The 4905-nt window shown below is 38.4% G+C and overlaps 1 non-coding gene across 1 annotated transcript; it reads right to left on the bottom strand.

The window, feature by feature from the left end:
- Positions 1-3662: 3662 nt before the first annotated feature.
- LOC131222058 (small nucleolar RNA R71) lies at positions 3663-3769 on the bottom strand. The gene has a single exon (XR_009159765.1). It is a non-coding gene; the product is annotated as a small nucleolar RNA R71 (small nucleolar RNA).
- Between the last annotated feature and the right edge of the window lie 1136 nt (positions 3770-4905).

The raw sequence follows: 4905 nt of genomic DNA, 5'->3' as shown, positions 1-4905 counted from the left end.
GACTTCGTTACAAGTTCCGAACTGCACAGCCCCGTGCATGAGATTTTTGCTCGAACAACCAGTTCGGACTGGCCTCAGTAAATCATAGACAAATCTCGTTGCAGGAGCTCGGAAATGAATGGGACCGTAAAAGTGGTCAGCTCTTGTCTTCTGTCAAAGGAAACAAGAATACTTCATCCTCTAACAGGTCTTTTCACCACCATTGTTTGGCCGTTGAGGATCTCCTCGGTCAAGATTCATATTGGCCGACCATGGGACAAATACAAATGTCTGAGCTAACCCCACCTTTCTCATCATTTCATTTTTACCCATAACAATAACCCCTCTACTTCCGAGCTGACTACGTAAGCTCGGGAAGTAAGTCGGTGTAGTGAGGTCGGATTGATGATATCTATGTATGGAAGGTTGAGTCAGTTCATCATTAATGCAGAGAAGGACAATATACGCGAAGATCGAAATAGATTTGCAATGGTGGTACGATGTGCTCGAGGTGACATGCGTTGACAAGGCACCTTTTCAGTTTCTGACCTATGGGGTGCTGACACGTAGTGGTTGCCTGGAGAGTCGGGTCGTCCATCGAAGGGGAAGTCTCCATGTGGCCACGAGCACATGCTGAAGAGCCTCTTCGGTTGCTACATTAAATGTAGACAATTAATGCATGCCGTCGAGCTACCTATAAGGAGGGGAGAACCCTAACGATCACAGTTATTTGCTCCCATTGCCTCTTCTCAAGTTCCCAGACTTAGCGATTTCCGATAAGTTAGAAATCTTCTACCCCGGCGACCTCTGCTTCCTCAGTTCTTCTTTATTCCCCTCTCTTTCATTTTTCATCCTTATTTCTACTTTTTGTTGAGCTTCCAACCGAAAATGTACGATATGTCGAATGAATGGGATGAACCTAATGGCTTCAATGGAGATTCGGAGTCGGATGACTGGGATATACTGTTGTTGACTTCCCAAGATCCACCATCCCTGACCCTGTTATTAGGTGATAAGGAGACCTCTGGTTTAACAGAGAGAGCAGTGGCCCAATCCTTAGCTAAGTGGTCTGAAGATGTTAAGGTAGGCCTACCTTGGCAGAAGGAGAGACGCTCGGCCCACTACAGAAGGATTCAAAGAGATCTATCTGTTTAGGTAGAGACTCATTGTTGAGACTCAAATATTGCATATTTTTTCCTATTTATATCTTGGTTTTATGAACATGATAATGCTTAATGGTATATTTTATACATGTTTATGTTGTAATGTGAGCTTAAGAGCTTGGATTGAAAAGAATGCTAAAAGCATGGATTTAAGGCTTAAGAATTGCTAAAAGCAAAGAACGGATCTTTGGAGACCAAGATGGAAAATTTAAAGACCCCAAGATCAAAGAAAACCAAATAGAAAAGGAAGGAGGTCGGAAGAGCAAAGTATTGAAATTCACTTCACAATCTATGTCATTGATCGGTGTTCGATGACATCGAAGCCATCATTTGATGACATCGAATATAGCTCGATGGCATCGAATTTTCACAGGAAAATCAAGTTGGTTGTTAAACATATTGGATGCAATTCTCGATAAACCGAAGACATGATCGATGACTCGAAAAAGATGCTCGATGACATCGAATTTGTTGAAGAAATTAAAGAAACTCGTTGGACTGTTTTGGACACTTTTTCAATGGATCAAAGACCCTTCGATGGCATCGAAGGACTTCTCGATGACATCAAAGGAAGGTTTGATGACACAAAGACCTACATAGTGTGAAAGGAGAAAATGCGCAACTTCCGGATTCAAACCCCTTCGACGACATCGAAGGCGTTACGCAGAGTTATGCGTACTGCGTAGATTTGAGGTGATTTTGCAATTTTGTGAAAACTAGCCTATAAATATGGGTTCCTAAGTATTTTTGGGCTATTTAGGGTTTTAAGGAGTAGAGCAAAGGGGTGGAGCCGTCATTCAAGAGTTTCTTCTTCCTTTCTTCCTAGTTTTTAATGCTTTCTTTAAGGATTTTATATCCAATCATGTCTATGGTCGGCTAAATCCCTTAGCTAGGGCTAAGGGGTAAAGCTTGTAGCATGATTGAGATATTTTTCTTATTTGATTCTTGTTCTTGTTGAACTTCTTTGATTCTAATTTGATATTTAAGGAATACTTTAAGTTTTTAATGATTTGTTGTGATTCAAATTACAATGAATCTGTGATTGCTTTGAGTATCTTCTTTTCCTGAATTGAGATTGTGAAGATAGTAAATCCTATTGTTCACCATCGTCCTTTGGACATGGTTGGATGATGGAATCTCTTCAAATCTTCACAATTCTCCTATGGTGGTTATGGATTGGTATATCTTATTATTTGCCATTATCTCTAGGGCATGGTTTGATGATAAAATCACTTCCAATCCTCACAACTCTCATCTGTTGAGAATTAGGTCAATGAAAGTTTAGATCTGAGTTTATTGATATATCTTTCAATTGAATAGGATAAGACTTCAATTCCAATTGTGTTCCTTGAATCAAATGAGGAAATATCCTAATAGCCGCAAGTGGATCCCTGGAAACCTCAGTTCCCACTTTTAAATTCTTAAGTTTCTAATTAAATACTTCATAATTACTTTATTTTATTCCCAATTTAGATTTAGATCTTCTTCTAGTTTTGATTCTAGTAACTTTCAGAATACACACAAGATTAATCCCTGTGGATTCGACCTCTGTCTCGCTAAGATTATTACTACATCGCAACCCTACACATGGGGTTCTGAACAAGTTTTTGGCACCGTTGTCGGGGAGTAACGATTGCATTTTTCTAAATTTAGTAGATTTGGAATTAGGTTAAGATTAGGGTTTATTTACTTTCTATTTTTAAGCTAGGGTTTTTTCTGAATTATTTTTAAAAACTAACTTATCTTTCTATTTCTAGGTTAGGAATTTTCTTAATTTGTTTTTGGAAAGTAATTTGCTATTCTGTTTTGCATGATCTTAATATAGAAACTTCTAATTTGCTAACTTCTTTCTAAATCTCTCTCTTTCTATTTCTAGATTTCTTAATTGCTTTAGTTTTCTCTCTCTTAGGTTAAGGTTAGCTTAGTTACTTGGGGGGCTGAGAGTGTTTCATGCCTAAGTGGGTCCGTGATAACACTTGACATCTCTTGAGTGAAGGAGGATTAGTTGAGGGGTTATCTATCCATCACGGGATTAGACACCACCAGATATCCTCTAGGTTAACCGAAGTTATAGCTGTCAATCAACCGGTTAACCAACTTCCAAATCCACCTCAACCTAGGGTTGAGGAAATTCAGGATGAAAACGAGGTGCATCAAGCACCCCCACCTTGTACTTTACAAGATTATTTACATCCGGCGGGGGTGAGCACACCTTCATGCATAGTTTTTCTAGAAAATACAGGAAACATGTATATCAAGCGAAGTGTGATCCAACTCCCAAAATTTCACGGACTTGAATCTGAAAATCTATATTTACACTTGAAATAGTTTGATGAGATCCTAACCACTTTATACTTTCCTAATGTGACTAAAGACACAGTCAGGCTGAAACTCTTTCCCTTTTCTTTGAAAGAAAAAGCTAAGACGTGGTTACATTCATTACATCCACGATCTATTAGTAGATGGAATGACATGACAAGGGAGTTCATAAAGAAATTCTTTTCATACCATAAAACAAACACCCTCAGAAAGTCAATCATGAACTTTGTCCAAAAGGAAGAAGAAACATTCTTTCAATGTTGGGAGCGGTTCAAGGATATTGTCAGTTCATACCCACAACACGATTTTAAAACGTGGTGCATCACAAACTTCTTCTATGATGGACTGACATCCTTCATGCGCCAATTGGTCGAGATAATGTGCAATGGGGAATTTATGAATAAAAATGTTGACGATGTGTGGGATTATTTGGATAGACTTGCTGAGAACGCACAATCATGGGACATCTCCCCAAAACCTAGCACCACTTCTAAGCCTACTCAATCAAAAGAGAGGGGCTGAATATATCTTCTGAAAGAGGAAGACGATATAAATGCTAAAGTGGCTAATCTAACAAGGAAACTTGAGGCCTTGGAACTTAAAAAGGATAAGGTTAAGAAAACTATTTACGGATTTGTGCTTGCAATATTCATATAATTGAAAATTATCCAACAATACCTGCATTTCAAGAAATTCTGAATGAGCAATCAAATGCCGTAAACAATTACCAGAGGTGTTTCAAAGGACCCACCTCCAATACTTACAATCCTAGTTGGAGAAATCATTCAAATTTCAATTTGAGGAATGGACAAACTGCTACTCCTCAAGGATACCCTAATCAAATTCTAAATCAAGAGAAACCTCAAGAGGATTCGGTCCTAAAACATCTTAAAAATCAGGAGCTTTTTAATCAAGGTATGCTACAAGCCTTTTAAGACCTTACAAAGGCCATACAAGGGCTTCAGACAAAATACGATTGGGAAAAAATAAAGCCTTTTAACTCAATCCCTTCCCAATCCAAAACAACAATATGAAGTCATCGTCCCGAGCTCTTCAAATCAAATGGAGCAAGCTAAGTCTATCACTACTCTCAGGAGTGGAAAAACAATTGACGAAACCATTCTGATAAGAGTTGAAAAGTCCAGGGACCTGGAAGAGGACAACAATGATAGATCTAACACTACTCCACATGAGTTAGAACCGGAACTTCAAGGCAAACTAGTTGTACCATTCCCCCAATGGTTGATTACACCAAAACCTCTATCTAACTCTCAGGACATTCTAGAGGTGCTAAAACAAGTGAAGGTCAACATTCCACTACTAGATGCCATTAAACAAATACCTTCATATGCCAAATTTCTGAAAGACTTATGTACGACTAAAAGACGGTAAAATATTCAAAAGAAAATCTTCTTAACAGAAAAAGTGAGTGTCATTCTAAAGT

This window comes from Magnolia sinica, chromosome 12 (genome assembly GCF_029962835.1).
Source record: "Magnolia sinica isolate HGM2019 chromosome 12, MsV1, whole genome shotgun sequence".
Lineage (NCBI taxonomy): Eukaryota > Viridiplantae > Streptophyta > Magnoliopsida > Magnoliales > Magnoliaceae > Magnolia > Magnolia sinica.
The sequence above is the reverse complement of the archived record's forward strand: the minus strand, read 5'-3'. Positions and strand labels throughout refer to the sequence as shown.